Consider the following 18,352-nt stretch of genomic DNA (forward strand, 5'->3'; position numbering starts at 1 on the left):
GTATCTGTCACTGTGTGCTGTGCCCAAACATTTTATATTTCGGAAAGCTATTGGTATGCATGTGACTGCTCATACAAACTCTTCTCTTTCAAAAGTGTGTCTCACACCTCACTTTGCTGCTAAACAGGATAATCACCATTGTCAGTCTCAAGAATTTTTTTTTTTTTTTATTATTTTTTTGGCAGTTATTCTATTTAACCATTTATCAGAACTGGAAAATATTTTATAGAGCATAGATTTCTTTACATTGTGGTTGTACTTCTAATGCTTAGCAAAAGCTATTTCTACTTTGATGAATTTTGTAAAGGGAGATTCGAGCTGAGAAATTAATGCAAGATGAATTATCCATAACTAGATCTGTAGGGATATACCTTGCCATTCCTTCAGTTAATAGCATAGATGTTAGTGATGTTTACTAATTTTAGAACTTTCATATTCAGCCTATCACCATGTGTAGAGACTACATGGAAGTTATGGGAACATAAGACTTAATGACTCAAAGGCATTTTGATCAGGTGCTCTGCATATTTATTTATTTATTTAGCCAAACAGACATTGAGGTATTTATAACATGGATGTAGTAGGACTATGCAGAGGACATCTGTCTTGAATTGAATTCACGGCGAACAAATAAATGAGTTAAAATAAAAATAAAATATATTGTTTATTCTATCTTTTTCCTATTAACTCTTGTATACTTCTTGGATATGTATTCCAAATATGAAGTTTATAATCCTTTACAGACATAGCAATAAATAGGTGTTGAACTAGGAATAACTGTCTGATCAATAATGAAGATAAGTCCAAAGAATATACATCATTCACAACAGAGTGAGATGTGGAAATATTAAGAAAAAGGTATTTTGCATTCTTTTAATTGTAGCAAAAAGTTTCAAAGCATACCATGAATCTGCTGAGATGAAAACTTATTATGTAACTACCCACCTGTGAACAGTTTCTACAAAGTATGGTAGAAGACATTTATCATTCTTCAATTAAAATGTCAGATCTAATTAGATTTCCTTTCAGAAAAAAATGCATCTTCCCGCAGTGGTACAATAAGACAGACTTTTCCTTGAATTTCTAAAAAGCAAAGGGAGTATCTATGAAACCTCCATGTGAAGCAAGGGAGCCTTTCCGTAAGATTTTTCAAGTGCAAGAGAGTTAATCGATCAGCCGTTTAAAACCCTTGAAGTATCTATGGATTGGATATTGTGTATGTATGGAGGCAAGGTTTGTTCTCATAAGATTGAGACCAAATTGTTTTATCATTAGAAGTGATACATCCAAGATTCACAGGTTGTTTTGATAGTGACTGACACTGTATATTGGCTATTTGGCAGAATGGAGGTTTCACTATTCATTTTTTGATACTTGTTTTTAATGGAATATGACATTGCTTAACAAAGCTAAATACTAAATGATGTAGAAGATGCTCTTTCAAAATAAAGGTTTCAAGCAATGTCATCTTGTTTTTTCTAGTATGGGATTGCCAGTCCAGTCTGCAAGACAGAAAATAAAGTGGAAAGCAAACTGTGAAATATAAACAGTATCCTAAACATTTTCAGACAAGTATTAAAAGATGTTAGAAGGAATATTTTGTAAAATCTACCACTAATAGCTGTAACAAAGACAGTGTAAGATATGAAATTGCTAAATATTTTCTTGTCACTGGTTTCCTGAAAAACTAGATGACATTCAGATGTGATTAATACAGTTCAGAGATTTGAAGGCATGCACCATCCTAGTAACACTCCATAGGCTGATCAAATTGTATTTGGACATAAATGAAATTAGCTACACCCTAAACTGAGTTAAAATTCAACCTTTAAAGAGTTATATCATGTTTACTATACAGGACAAGCCAGAGTAGTGATGAAGTTATAACTATTATTCTCCCTTTTTCCACCTTTCAATCACTCCAGATATAATAATTGAGTGAGTTTGGTTTTGTTTGTTGGTTTTATTGTTGTGGGTTTTTTTCCCCTGTTGTCATTGTTAGAAATACTGGTTTAGATTTGTGATTTTTTTTAAACTTGATTGCCTTTCATTTTTGTATTTATAAATTGTTGTAAATTGTCAGAATCCAGTACTCTCTGGCCATGTTTTTTTAGACATTCCAGACAAGGAAGATTAAACATAAAATTTATTTATGTGTGAATATTTGATGTTGCATAGGATTTTGATTTTGCAGAATAATTCAACAATGTAATTACATTTCAACGCAAACACTATATAAGATTGCAATGTACAGTTTGATCACAATAAAGACATTATTCCTATTACTGGTCACTGTAGTTACATGAGATAATATGTAATATGTAAGATAAAAGCAGGTCAAGCTGTTGTATTTTTCCAGTATCTTGAAAGCAATTTATGCACTTTCCCATGCAGGGCTGGCTGACTGGAGAAAATAGTACTATTTTAGGGTCTGTGGCTTGCCTATGCTAAAGCAGTGTGTTCCTGATGATCTGTATTCCATGGACAAGAGCCATGGTGGAGCACAACTTAAGGACCCTGTAGGAAGCCTGTAGGAAGGACCTGTGTTGGAACAGCTCATGAAGGACTACATCCCTCAAGAGGAAATCCACTCTGGACAAGGAGAAAAGTGTAAGGAAAATGGAGTGGCAGAGGAAGTGTTATGAATTGATTTCAGTCCTCATTCCCCATTTCCTCATACCACTCAGGCTGAGGATGTAGAATAGTCAGGAATGAAGGAATAAAATAGAGCCTGGGAAGGAGAAAAGGAGGAAAGGTATTTTTAATTTTGTCTTGTTCCTCACCACCCTACTCTATTTTTGTTGGCATTTTTTTTTTAATTTCTTTCTTCAATCTGAGTCTTCTTTGCTCATTATAGTAATTGCTGAGTGATCTCCCTGTCATTATCTCAGCCCACAAGCTGTTCCATCACATGCAGTGTGCCCAGGCAGCCAAGACGGCCAATGGCATGCTGGCCTGCATCAAGAACAGTGTGGCCAGCAGGAGCAGGGAGGTCATTCTGCCCCTGTACACTGCACTGGTTAGGCTGCACCTCAAGTACTGTGTCCAGTTCTGGGCTCCTCAGTTTTAGGAAGGATGTTGACTTGCTGGAACGAGTCCAGAGAAGGGCAACAAAGTTGGTGAGGGGTTTGGAACACAAGCCCTATGAGGAAAGACTGAGGCAGCTGGGATTGCTTAGCTTGGAGAAGAGGAGACTCAGGGGTAACTTTATCACTCTCTATGACTACCTGAAGGGAGGTTGTACACAGGCGGATGTTGGTCTCTTCTCCCAGGCAGGCAGTACCAGAACAAGAGGACACAGTCTCAGGCTGCACCAGGAAAGGTTTAGGTTGGATGTTAGGAAGAAGTTCTATACAGAGAGAGTGATTGCCCATTGGAATGGGCTGCCCAAGGAGGTGGTGGAATCACCATCATTGGAGGTGTTCAGGAGGAGACTTGATGGGGTGCTTGGTGTCATGGTTTAGTTGTTTAGGTGGGTTGGATTGGTTGATGGGTTGGACGCGAAGGTCTCTTCCAACCTGGTTTATTCTATGTATTCTATGTATATATTCTATGTATTTTCTTCCTCTTTCCTGCTGAGGAGATGGAGTGAAAGAGCAGCTTGGTAGACTTGGCTTCCTGCTTTTGTTCCTGCACCCTGATTGGACTCCTCTTGATGCTACTCCTCCTCCTTCTGCTCTTGAGGTCTGCCTCCCATCTATTTTGACCACTGTACATTTGTGGTCAAATGCATATACTTTCTGTACTTCATATTGGCATTGGTTAACAAGTTAACCTGCTGTAGCAGGTTAACCTGCCTGTTTCCCTCCCACACAGAAGTAAGGGAAAGTAACACACACCAAAAAAATCTGGGTTGAGATTAAGAGTTGGGATAAAAAGAGTTTAATATAAATGAGATAACATAATGCACAATTACCTTAGTCTATTGCAGAAGAAACATTGCAAAATGCAGAAAAGCAGCAGCATAAAACAGAAAACAGAGAGCTAACCAAATCCCAAACATCCTGCCACCATCCCCTCCAAAAAAGCCAACACCCAAATGCCCTCAAAAGCAGCAACTGGAACAAGAAGCTTCTCGTATTAGAATCTGAACTTCAAGCCCCATAATACTTTGATTCACCCAGCACTTCATTTTGAAGTTGGCATAAGGCAGGATGGATTTGAGTAACAGCAGCAGTTTTAAATTCAATCCATGACACATTGATGTAAGTTTTGCTGTTGCATTGTCTGTTCTTGTTTCAATTCACGGCTTTTCTCTCCGTTTCCTGATCCCCCTTCTTGACTGGAAACAGGTCATCAGGTGACAGAGCAACTTCTATCAGTTAGTCCTGGATAAGAGATAAACGTACACAGTTAATGTGGCAGCAGTCAAGCTTAACCTGTCACATGTCTCTTCTCTAACCTTTCTTCCTCTGTAGGGATTTGCTTGTTGGTCACACAAATAAAATGGAGATTGATATCCCTGCCATGATGCTGTACATAATTTTTAGTTGAAAGTGGAAGATTGTTTGTGAATGCCTCTTCCTTCTCTGTCAATAGAGCTTCTCTAGAAAGTGCACATAGAGATATTGTAGGTAGCAAAGAGCAGACCTAGCAATGGTTGGTTCTGGATTAGACAGAACCAAAGGTCAGAGGGAAAAACTGACAAGAACACCTTCTGTATGGTAATACTGAAAACCACTTCTTCACTTTCATAATTTTCTGGTTAGTGTTCAAACAGGCCACGGTCAGTACAAATATAAATTACTTGTCAGTTAATGGAAATTCTCCACCAATTACATGTGCACATCAACTGGGAACCTTCAGCTTGTTAACTCATAAAGCAAGACAGCATATATGAGAAAATCATTCCCCTCTACTCATTCTCCTCCTACCTTTTCACCAAGTTAACATTCTTTCAAGTTAAATTTTTACTTCTATCGAAGTATGTTTTTGAATTTCAAGTACATCTATTCTGCTGCTAACTGTATTCAGCTCCTGCTTCTGTTTAAATTTACAATTCAGATGTTAAAATTTCTGTGTTCTTCAATTACATTAAACCAACTGAGGTTCTACTTAATAAATTAAAAAACTATTAATTTTCAGAGGGTTATTGCTCTGTGTCATAGTCATATTTTATAGGTATTAGTTACTGTCTCAGTTGGGAGAGGGAAAGAGACTCAGTTCTTTTGAATATTCCCATGTTATGAAATTAGAGGCATGAACGAGGCCAAAATATCAATAGCAAGGCTATTTATTAACAGAATAAAGTGGATGGATAAGAAGAAGAGAGAGAGAGAGAAATCAAGAGAGAGAGAGAGAGAAATCAAGAGAGAGAGAGAGAGAAATCGAGAGAGAGAGAGAGAGAAATCGAGAGAGAGAAGCGGGAGAGAGAAGAAGAAAGGAATTATATTACTGCACCCCGCCTCCCAAGATGGTTTGGGTCTGTGGAGGAAGGGTGATGATGCTTTGGCTTGGAGGAGATTTCATCCTTGTTGGCTGTGCTGTCCTCTGCTTGAAGAGGGGAGGGAGAGATCCCAAAGTCTAAGTCCTTCCCTGAGCAGCCTCTTCAGCTCCATGAGTTGCAGCTGGTGGAACTTAGGACACAGAGGGAGAGTTCCTCCTGGTCTGCTGCTTCCAGGCTACATGGTGATTCTTTTCTCCTGTTTGTCCTTTTCTCTCCTTGTATTTTCTTCTCCATTTTTCTTTTTCTGAGCAGGCATTGCTCAGGTCTTTTATACAGTTTTTCTGCCACAGGGTTTTTTAGGTATATGTCCAGGTTGTGAATCAATTGTCCTCTTCACCATTCTCCCCTTCTGGGGTAGCTGGTGGGAAGATGATCTTGTCTATGAACATTCCGGAGAGTTGTTATCCAGTGGTGCCTGCTCACCATCCCCTCCCTTGGCAGCTATTGTCTGGTTGAGGAGCAAAGGTGATTTTATCTTTGTTGATTAACATCAAGAGAAAAAAGATTTAGACTCTTACACCTACTAAGGGATTCTCAATGCATTGCTTAGAAACAACATTAAAGTTTACATTCTTGATGGATATAAATGGAGGAAACACTGATTGCCATTAGTGAGTATGCACACAGCAGCAGCACTTACATGGCATTATCAGCTAACAGTTCAGATAATGATCACAATAATCATCAACCCCCAAAAGGCATATAAATTATTTTAAAATACAAGCATAAAAAAAATAGTTTAGCATGAAAAATATTACAAGTTGTAAGATAGCAAAGTCAGTTCTGCCAAATGAATGCAACTTCAAATGAATTTATTTAAAACTTTTTCAGAGTAAAAGGTGATGCTGAATTGGGTCAGGTGCAAATGAGACTGTGCTAATTTTTTATGTATATGAAAACTTCTTTACTTTGAGGGCGATGGAGCACTGGAACAGGCTGCCCAGAAAGGTTGTAGAATCTCCTTCTTAAAACCCTCTTGGTTACATTCCTCTGTGGCCTGATCTAGGTGTATCAGCTTTAGCAGAGGGGTTGAACTAGATGATCTCCAGAGGTCACTTCTAACACCTATCATTCTGTGATATTTAGGAATATTTCCATATGAAATATATTTATGCATCTGCTTTGTAATATTCCTTTGATTCATGTATTCAAATTAATACATATACATAGGTATAAGTAGATCCCATTAATTCCTCTTCCCACCAGTCCCCCATGTAAATTTCAGAAATTCTTTGGTAATTGAAACCCTGATAACAACAACAAAGCAAAAACACAAAAAGGACAAATATTAATGATAACATCTATGTGCACGGCCTGGTTATTGTTATGCTTTATTTTGTTCTGTTCTCACAAAGTACTTTTTTTCCTAGTAATAGAATGAAACATGTTCCTACACAAACTTCATTCATGGAAGAATGAAGAGATAATAACTGCCCTTAACTGTCCTGCTGCATCAGGAAAGTTATGATGTAGTTGCCATCACAGAGAAGTGGTGGGACGACTCACATGACTGGAGTGCTGCAGTTGACGGCTACAGGCTCTTCAGGAGAGACAGGCAAGGAAGAAGGGGTGGAGGAGTGGCCCTGTACCTCAGGGAGACACTAGATGACATTGAGCTGGAGATCAGGGACCATCAGGTTGAGTGCCTGTGGGTGAGAATTAGAGGGAAGGCCAACAGGGCTGACATCCTGGTTGGAGTCTGTTATAGACCACTCAACCAGGAGGAAGATGTTGATGAAGCATTCTATAGGCAGCTTAGGACTGTCTCAGGATCACCTGACTTTGTTCTCATGGGCAACTTCAGCCTGCCTGATATCTTCTGGGATCTTAACACAGCAGAGAGGAGACAATCTAGGAGGTTCTTAGAGTGCATGGAGGACAGCTTCTTATCCCAGGTGCTGCGTGAGCCTACCAGGGGTAAGGCTATGCTTGACCTTCTCTTCACCAATAGGGAAGGGCTGGTGGGTGATGTGGTGGTTGGAGGGTGTTTAGGGGCCAGTGATCACGAGATAATTGAATTTTCAGTATTCGGTCAAGCTAAGAGGGGCAGCAAGAAGACCTCTGGACTTCCGGAGGGTGGACTTCAGGTTACTCAAGGAACTAACTTAGAAGGTTCCTTGGGAAACAGCCCTTAAAAATAAAGGTGTCCAGAAGAGCTGGACCTACTTCAAGGAAGAACTGTTGAAGGCACAGGAACAGGCTGTGCCAATGTGCTGGAAGATGAGCTGCCGGGGCAGACGGCCAGCCTGGATGGGTAATGAACTTCTAAAAGAACTAAGGGAAAAAAAGAGGGTGTATCATCTTTGGAAGAAAGGTGAGGCAACCCATGAAAAGTTTAAGGATGTTGCTAGGTCTTGTAGGAAGAAAATTAAGGAGGCAAAAACACATGTGGAGCTTAAACTGGCCTCTGCTGTGAAGGACAACAGAAAGTCCTTCTATAAATACATTAATAGCAACAGGAAGGGTAAGGACAACCTCCACTCCTTGGTGAACACAGAGGGGAACGTTGTAACAAAGGATGAGGAAAAGGCAGACATACTTAACACCTTCTTTGCCTCAATTTTTACTAGCAGGACAGAACGTCTTCCAGACAGCTGGCCTGCAGAGCTAGCAGAAGGAGCCAGGGAGCTGCACAGTTTTCCTGTTCCAGAATGAGGTAGTTGGAGATCTGCTCAGCTGCTTGGATACCCACAAGTCAATGGGACCAGATGGGATCCATCCTAGGGTGCTGAGAGAGCTGGCAGATGAGCTGGCCAAGCCACTCTCCATCCTTTTTCAGCAGTCCTGGCTCACTGGAGAGGTCCCAGAAGACTGGAAGCTGGCCAACATGGTGCCCATCCACAAGAAGGGCTGGTTGGATGAGCCAGGGAATTATAGGCCTGTCAGCCTGACCTCAGTGCCAGGCAAGATCATGGAACAGGTCATCTTGAGTGCAATCACACAGCACTTAGAGGATGGCCAAGGGATCAGGCCTAGCCAGCATGGATTTAGGAAGGCCAAAGTCCTGCCTGACCAACCTGATCTCCTTCTATGATCAGGTGACCCGCCTGGTGGATGTGGGGAGGCCTGTGGATGTAGTCTACCTGGACCTCAGCATGGCCTTTGACACCATCCCCATAGCAAACTGCTGGCCAAGCTGTCAGCCCATGGCTTGGATGGGAGCACACTGCATTGGGTTAGGAACGGGCTGGATGGCCGAGCCCAGAGAGTGGTGGTGAATGGTGCCACATCCAGCTGGCGGCCAGTCAGTAGTGGTGTGCCCCAGGGATGAGTGCTGGGCCCTGTGCTCTTTAACATCTTTATTGATGATCTGCATGAGGGCATTGAGTCTATCATCAGTAAATTTGCTGATGACACCAAGCTGGGGGCAGGAGTTGATCTGCTAGAGGGTTGGAGAGGCTTTGCAGAGGGACCTCGACAGGCTGGACAGATGGGCAGAATCCAACGGCATGAGATTTAACACATCCAAGTGCCGGGTTCTGCACATTGGCCACAACAACCCCATGCAGAGCTACAGGCTGGGGTCAGAGTGGCTGGAGAGTGGCCAGGTAGAGAGGGACCTGGGGGTACTGGTCGATGGTAGGCTGAACATGAGCCTGCAGTATGCCCAGGCAGCCAAGAGGGCCAATGGCATCCTGGCCTGCATCAGGAACAGCGTGGCCAGCAGAGGCAGGGAGGTCATTCTGCCCCTGTACACTGCACTGGTTAGGCCACACCTCGAGTACTGTGTCCAGTTCTGGGCTCCTCAGTTTTAGGAAGGATGTTGACTTGCTGGAGCATGTCCAGAGAAGGGTAACAAAGTTGGTGAGGGGTTTGGAACACAAGCCCTATGAGGAGAGACTGAGGGAGCTGGGGTTGCTTAGCCTGGAGAGGAGGAGACTCAGGGGTGACCTTATTGCTCTCTACAACTACCTGAAGGGAGGTTGTAGACAGACAGAGGTTGGTCTCTTCTCCCAGGCAGCCAGTACCAGAACAAGAGGACACAGTCTCAGGCTGCACCAGGGGAGGTTTAGGTTGGATGTTAGGATGAATTTTTACACAGAGAGAGTGATTGCCCATTGGAATGGCTGCCCGAGGAGGTGGTGGAGTCATCATCACTGGAGGTGTTCAGGAGGAGACTTGATTGGGTGCTTGGTTGCATGGTTTAGTTGGTTGGGTTGTGTTGGGCATGATGATCTTGAAGGTCTCTTCCAACCTGGTCTATTCTATTCTATTCTATTCTATTCTATTCTATTCTATTCTATTCTATTCTATTCTATTCTATTCTATTCTATTCTATTCTATTCTATTCTAACACTAGCCAGCATCAGTTCGATTACTTCTGCAAATGACTTTTCGAAACTAGCTGAGAAGTACCAAGAAGTTGCCATAAAATGTAATTCTCAAATGGCCTATTGCTCTTGTTCCAGTAAATCTTGTCTTTCTATAGGTATATAGCACAGAAGTTTGCTGTATCTGTAAAGGCCCTTTATTTTATTAGTTTTCCTGCAAGCAACTTTGTTTTTCATTATGTTCTTTGCTTTTCAGTTTTTATTCTGTCAGTAGAGCTTTTTGTTGTGTGAAGTGGTCGTTCGCTACATGAAGGGCACAGATCTAACATAGTAGCTACTTTCTATAACAAAACCTCTGTAACAAAACTCCACAAACTAACAACTAATGCAGATACACACATTCCCCACCCCATCAGCCTAAGGATAAAAAAAAGAGTATTGTTAAGAAGGGAAATGTTTGATAACCTCTTCAGAGAGAAGTGCGGGAGTGTTTCACAGAGAATGTTTACTCAGAGTTGATTTTCACCAGCAAAATGGGATAAATACTCTTATCCTCATTAAAATTTCTTGGGATATCTTAACAGACGTTAGCTGCCAGGGCACTGATATCAATCACAGAGATTGTCTACTCCAGCTCTCACCCAGGGGCAGGGACTCTTCTCAACCAGACTCAGCTGTTCAAGGCCTCACCTAACCTGGCCTTAAACACCCCCACAGAGGAGACATCCATAGCCTCCCGGGGTTGCCCATTCCAGAGTCTCACAACCTTCATATTGTTTTGTTTCTCAAACATAGTTGTCATCTTGGTAAGACATGATACTGCTGCTTTCTGGGAAGCAAATCACTGTGTTTGCAATATGAAGACAAATCAGTCTGGTGTTAAAGAATAGAACAGTTCTCTACAAAGAAACTGATTCTGATTTAAAATCCTGTTTTGACCAGTCCTTATGGCCAAATTATATTATATGGAAATATCAGCATACCCTTTAGAAATTCATATCAAATTAAGGCCTATATGCTACTAAATAAGGTGTTACAAGAGACAAGAAAGAAGTTGTACCACTTATTTAAAGGGAATTAAAGTTTTCTATTGATTCAGGTAATAACACCCTTTTTTACTTGTCTTACTACTGAACCAAAATTATCTAAACTGTAATAATCTGAAGCTCATCTTGTCTAGTTTAAAAATAAAACAAAATACAATGCATCAAGTCCAGATGGACTAGATATTTCACTGAAAGAGGCTGAAGGTGGATATCTGGGGGTTTATCATAGTATCATAGTATCAGTCAGGGTTGGAAGGGACCACAAGGATCATCTAGTTCCAAACCCCCTGCCATGGGCAGGGACACCCCACACTAGATCAGGCTGGACAGAGCCTCATCCAGCCTGGGCTTACACACCCCCAGGGACGGGGCCCCAGCCACCTCCCTGGACAACCCATTCCAGGGTTTCACCACTCTCATGGGGAAGAACTTCCTCCTCACATCCAGCCTGAATCTCCCCACCTCCAGCTTCATTCCATTCCCCCTAGTCCTATCACTACCTGAGATCCTGAGACGTCCCTCCCAACCTTCCTGTAGGCCCCCTTCAGATACTGGAAGGCCACAATTAGGTCACCTCGGAGCCTTCTCTTCTGCAGACTGAACAGCCCCAAGTCTCTCAGTCTGTCCTCAAAGGAGAGGTGCTCCAGCCCTCTGATCATCCTTGTGGCCCTTCTCTGGACATGTTCCAGCACGTCCACATCCCTCTTGTAATAGGGGCTTCAGAACTGGGCACAGTACTCTAGGTGCGGTCTCACCAGAGCTGAGTAGAGGGGGAGAATCACCTCCCTTGCCCTGCTGGCCACAGTTCTCTTGATGCAGCCCAGGATCTGATTGGCTTTGCGGGCTGCAAGTGCACACTGAGAGCTCATGTTGAGCTTTTTGTCCACCAGCACCCCGAAGACTCTCTCCTCAGGGCTGCTTTCTAGCCAGTCACTGCCCAGCCTGTATTTGTGCCTGGGATTGCCTCGACCCAGATGCATGACCCTGCACTTGCTCTTATTGAACCTCATGAGGTTGGCTTGTGCCCACCTCTCCAGCCGGTCAAGGTCCCTCTGGATGGCCTCCCTTCCCTCCAGCGTGTCTGCTGCACCACACAGCTTGGTGTCATCAGCAAACTTGCTGAGGGTGAACTCAATGCCACTGTCCATGTCCCCCACAAAGATGTTGAATAAGACAGGTCCCAGGACTGATCCCTGAGGGACTCCACTTGTCACTGGCCTCCACTGGGACATGGATCCATTGACAGCCACTCTTTGGGTGCGGCCATCAAGCCAGTTCTTTATCCATCTAGTGGTCCACCCATCAAACCCATGTGTCACCAGTTTGGAGACCAGGATGTGGTGCAGGACAGTGTCAAAGGCTTTGCTCAGGTCCAGGTAAATGACATCAGTTGCTCACCCCTCATCTATTAATTTTGTCACCTGCTCATAGAAGGCCACCAGGTTGGTCAGGCAGGATTTGCGCTTGGCGAAGCCATGGTGACTGTTCCCAATCACCTCTTCACTATTCTTCTGAGCCAGTAGTGCCTCCAGGAGTATCTGCTCCATGATCATTCTGGGCACAGAGGTGAGACTGACTGGCCTGTAGTTCCCTGGTTCCTCCTTCTTACCTTTTTTGAAAATGGGGGTAATGTTTCCCCTTTTCCAGTCCGTGGGGACTTCACCAGACTGCCATGACTTTTGAAATACAATAGAGAGGGGTTTAGCAACCTCATCTGCCAGTTCTCTCAGTACCTGTGGGTGTATCCCGTCAGGTCCCATGGGCTGGAACGCTTTCAGGTTCTTCAGGTGATCACGAACCTGATCTTCACTTACAATGGGCAGTTCTTCCTCCCCGTCCCTGGCATTGTCTTTCATAACATCAGGAGTGTGGCTAGAGGCCCTTGCAGTGAAGACTGAGGTAAAGAAGTTGAGTACCTCAGCCTTTTCCTCATCACTTGTGACCATTTCACCTTCCCTAGTCTTCTTCCCATTAATGTACCTGTAGAATTTCTTAGTGTGCCCTTTAACCTCCTTGGTTAGATTCAATTCAAACTCTGCTTTGGCTTTCCTAACCAGGTCTCCTGCTGCTCGGGCAGCTTCCTTATGTACCCCTTGTTCTAGCTGTCCTTCCCTCCACTTCCTGTAGAGTTTCTTTTTAAGTAATGGTGTGTCCAGTATTCATGTTAAATTACTCTAGAAATCTCTTAAAAGTGCCCTTTCTCTTTGTGCCTCATCCTTTGAACTGTGGAGATGAAGTTTGTCAGGAAGCATTAATGTTTTGCCAGGCTTGTGAAAAAAACACAAAGTTTAGATAAAAAAAAGTATACCCTTCATACATAGTCAACGGAAAAACAAGATTCCACAGCTTAATTCTCTCAACATTCTGTCTGTACTGAGCATGTTCTTGACAGATTTCAGTCGATATTCATGGATCATGGTAGCTCTATGTCTAAGAATTATAGAAGATATTGAAAGGTTTGCTCTTCTTGAACAATCAGTCAACAAATCCATATTTGAACCCAGGCAGCAAGCAAAAGTGAATAGAAGAAATGAGAATGCAAACCATCCTATTTTATTTCAGTCAAGATGAATGGTATCTTTGTTGCTACATGACTAGAGATAGAGATAAGGAGGGGCACAGGAGGTTTAGTTTAATGGAAAACACATAACATAGTGTCAACTGAGAACTGCTGAATGTAAAAAAAAAAAAAAAAAAGTAAGTTTCATTCAGATATATAACTTCAGAAGAATTTTTCAGGAATCTGCAATTAGAAATTAAGGGAAATTAGAGGTGTTGGAAAAGATTAGACAAATGTTCATGGATATAATCTGGTAAAAAAAACCAAACCCCTATCATTGTTGCTGACCTCAGGCAATCAATGAAAAAAAGAAAGGTTAATACAACAGAAAAGAGGAAGTGAGATTAGATACAGAGCCCAGAAATTAAGGCTTTTATTGAAGAGTGTTTCAATACTAATGGAAAGACACAAGCGAAGGTCAGAATGCAACAAGGGAGCCAGGCTGAATGAAGAACCATGAGGAGAGGAAATGGAATTTAATGGGCAAGCTGTTAGCCAGATAGTCTTCAGCAGCATGCAGAGGCTTTACCCAGCAAGGAAAGAGATTAATGATGTGAGGAGGTGTATATGATATTTAATAGCTTTTGTTGATTGAAAGCTTATGTAAATTCTAGCACTGAAGCATAGCAATAACAAATACAACTACAGTTCAACAACATTCAGCTATGGGACAAAACAACAAATAACACCTGACAATCATGGCAATAAGAAAATTATGAGAATGGCAGTCTTATAAAACAATTAAATAGATTGTGTTAATAGTAGTGGATAACTACTCCAAACTCATAATCATGTTATCATTACAATATTAGCAGGATAGTGTTATGAGTGTGACAGGCACTCTCAGTCTCAAACCCCTGGGCTCTCGAAACACTCTTAAGCTAACAAGACAGCTGACTTAATCCTTAGCGTATGCATCCATGGTACAGGGGAATTAACAGCATCCTGATGGAGTGTCAAGGTGACTTGGACAAGGTGCTTACTTCTACAGCAGCTGACTCAGCCTCTCATACCTGCAATGCTGATCCTTCTCACACCAAAAGTTTAGTAGTCTTGTGAGTAGCCCTTTATCCCCTGATGTTGATGTTATTCAGTTCTTTAACTCCCTAGTTTTTCAGGCTGCTTGTTATACATTTGCTGAGTATTTCTCATTCTGGATATAAGTGATTGCCTGTTCATCCTTGTTCATCACATCTTCATCATAAGAACAATCCTCTGGGGAGTCAACTCCTTAAAACTAATCAGAAATAACCATTCCTTCTTCCCTTCTTTTTGCAGTTGACATAACCCACATCATTATCTTACTGTTTTTCTTATGTTATACTTAATATATTATTCCTGCAGTGCATTAGTTCAACTGTTTTTGTCTCAATCTGTTTTTGTGGAAGGGATGGTTCTTTTATGGATCCCCTGAATGAAACCAAGGAACTGAGTGGTTGGTTTGGGAAAAATACTTGAATTTATTTTGCTTACATATGCAGGAGGAAAAGGTTATCATCACAGAGTTTGTGGTCTTGTAGATAAGCAGAGGTCCCTCTGAGACAATAGTGTGAAGGCAAACATGAGAATGTGCTAATTTGGCTAGAGCCCTGTCCATGAGAAGGCATAGTGCAGCACAAGAGGGATGCCTCTGGGACCATGGTGTGAAATGCTTTAAGAAGGCAAACAATAGCAGTATATATATTATTGCCTTATCCAGGCTTAGCAACTTCCTTCTCTGATATAGAATCGTGGAATGACTTGAGCAGGAAGGGACTTTAAAGATACCTAGTTTTAAATTTCCTCTTACATATTCAAAGTGAAGATGGGCAGTAGGAGCAAGGCAAGTATTAATGTGGAGTCCTAAAGAAAAAAAAATACATACTGAGTAGTTTAGGACAATTGATCTTTGATGAGAAAATCTCCTAGGCCATGTTGTGGAATTCATGATTATTTTGTGAAAATATTCTTTGGACAACAACTAAACTATACTTTACAAAAGGGATGCAAAAAGTTCATGAAACTGTAAAAAAGTCCTGTTGCTCATATGATAGAAGGCTGTGACCTGACAATATTTAGAATAGGTAGACAGTTTTCAGTGGGATTATTAAAAATGCTTTTCAAACAGTCATCTGCAAATAAAATATTCTGAAAATATCACTTATAAATACATTTTGGTAAGCTCATCAATTTTGGTTAGCTTTTACCAGAGATAGCTGGTGATGCTTTAAAAAGAAAATTAAAAAACAAACAAAACCCACCCAAAAAAAAAAAAAAGTATACAAACAAAAACCCCAGGAGTTGTTTAGACAAACTACTTCTCTATAATGACTTGACAATTTTAAAGGCTTTCAGCATCTTATTTTCAGTTTCATTTTCTTGTTTTTTTGCATATTCTCAGTCATAACACTGTGTATTTTCCATTACTTGAGACAAACATTAAGGCTATAAGTGGTAACTCACATTTATGGTTTATTACACTGCATTCACATGTTCTTCTATTTTTCTCATGTACCTATTTGTCAATGAAATATCTTGGTTTATACTGAGTCCAGAATTTCTAATCCTGATCAGAAATCAGCATTTTCTCTTCTAAGTAGAATTTATACAGACTCAGAGAAAACAGTAAAAAAGATATGAAGTAGTTAATAGTGTTGCCCATGTTGGGATTAATGTATTTTAGGGTTTTACATTTAATATCCAACTCAAAAAGAACCTCAGTTCTCTGCCTCAGGGAAAAAGAAGCCCCTCAACATATGTGAAGACTGAATTCAGAATTCTGAGGGGATAAAGAACAGCTTATACCTTAGTGTCTAGGATATTCTACCAAGGAAAACCAGACAGTAATAACAGGAACACTTAGAAATATGTTTACAAGAAATTACTGCATGCATCAAGAGAATATTCTATTCTTTGATTTCGAGTCCAGTGGTGGAACTAAATCAAAATGCCTGCACTGTGTCCCTGCTGAAAGTTAACAGATGGCTTCACTCTCTTGTGCCGTAAATACTTTCTTACTTGTTTTTTTCAGGCCCCATCAAGGATGGGTGTACAATTTGTTTGCTTGTTTGTTTAGGTTTTGTTTGTTTGTGTTGTTCTTTGTTGGGTTTTTCTTGGGTTTTGTTTGTTTGTTTGTTTTTTGGGGTGGTGGTGTTTTGTTTTGTTTCCCTGGGATATTATAATTATATTAACAATTCACTATTTCATAGGCATTCATGCCAGAAAAGGATATTGGATCATCTATTGTGACCCACTGTGTACTCCACAACCAATAATCTGCATTTAAGTAAGCAGCATCTTTCTCAAAGACATTAAAACTGCACTCCAGCTTTTCAAATGATGAAGATTTCAGTATTTTGTTGATTTCTTTTGTTTATCTTTTTTCCCCCCCTCTTAATTCCAAAGAAAAACATTCTGCATTAACATGTTAATTCTGTATAACTGGAGTCTTATTTTTTTTAGCTTCAACACAGAATTTGTTATGCATCATGCATCAGAATCATGCTCCAGACCTCCTCCAAAAAAACAAAACCTGACCTATCACTTAAGAATATTCATTTGGCAAGGGTGGCTACTGTAGCAGATCACAGATAATTCACTCTGTGATACTCTTCAAGAAAAGCATATGAGGATATAACCAAACAGTAACCTCTGCATAACATCTTTGTGTCATGAATTGTTGTCCATGTTCTGCATTTTCAGATAGCTCAGTTTCCAATACGAATTCATAATTAATATGTTTATAGGACTGTAATAGTGCATGTTTAAATAATGCACATACATTCAAAGAGACCTAAGTATTTCACAAGTGATGAGAACCTTTTCAGAGCAGAAGGCAATATTGAACTCTGTCATGCTTTGTTGTTTCACTTTACTGGCCATATTGTAAATGCTCAAATGACAGGAAAACAATCGGCTGTATTTATTGTGTTGTTTCTGTATTGGTTCTCCTCCTTCTGAGTCATTACAACAACCACGTCTTCAGCAGATGTATCATAGAAACTGAGTGGATGGGTCAGCTTGTAAAGCAAAACTAAAATAATTGTTCTGGTGAGGCAGAGAAATTAAATTGCCCATATTCATCACATTCACCTCAGGGAAAAGGTTTGGAAATACACAAACAGGCTTCAGAGTCCAAGCAATTATCCCTTCCTTCCTATAATGTGCAAGGACCTAAGCTGGCAACCCCCCCATAATTCTTTATTACTGTCCTATTTTTTCTATGCTTTTAATATACTTTTCTATGTCTTCATATCTAGAGAGATAAACTACTACATTCAAATAAAAAACACAATCTAGCAAGCATAACCTGCTTTTAGTTGCACAAAATTTCTTAGTTGTCATCTTGACTTCATCAGAATGGAGAATAGACAGAGACAAGTGACCCATCAGGCACAGAAAGAAGACACAAATTGCTTCCTTTCAACTTTCAGTCCTTTCCTGTTTACTTAAAAATTTATTTTACCCAAACCAGAGAAGTCCAGAACTGTCAAATTAATGAAACCATATTGAGAAAGATCCAAACCTCTTGACGCAATAGAATTTTGTGTCTCAAACTGTGGTCAGTGCTGACAGTGTCATCTAACTAAAAGCTATGATCTGTATCAAGAAGAATACTTGGGCACTGTGTATTGCATTGCCTCATTAGTAATGCTCTGGTTCACCTCACCTAAGCTTCAACATTTGCATCTACATGATCTAAACTGTCTCCTTTATGGGAAATGGAGCAAAAGATGCACTTACAGGATGCAATTTGTCTCATGATAATGTACACTAAAATAGGATAGACAGTTTGCACTATAGAAGTGTTGACTCAGTGACCAAAGACAAAGCTGGAATTAGATCACATTTAGCTATCTACACTGTTGATGTCATGAACATTTAAAAAATAGACCTTAGTAATTATAAATTGGAAACTCTTTTTCTTTATTCAATATAGAGACATATAAATTACTCATAACAGCATCAACAGACTCTGACTGTTTGACATTTTCTAAATTAGCCTTAAGGAAATATTTGCAGTAGTGTAGCAATGAATCTGATCCTTTTA

This window comes from Melanerpes formicivorus, unplaced genomic scaffold (genome assembly GCF_026170545.1).
Source record: "Melanerpes formicivorus ecotype bairdi unplaced genomic scaffold, bMelFor1.0.p_v2 SCAF_3, whole genome shotgun sequence".
Classification (NCBI taxonomy): domain Eukaryota; kingdom Metazoa; phylum Chordata; class Aves; order Piciformes; family Picidae; genus Melanerpes; species Melanerpes formicivorus.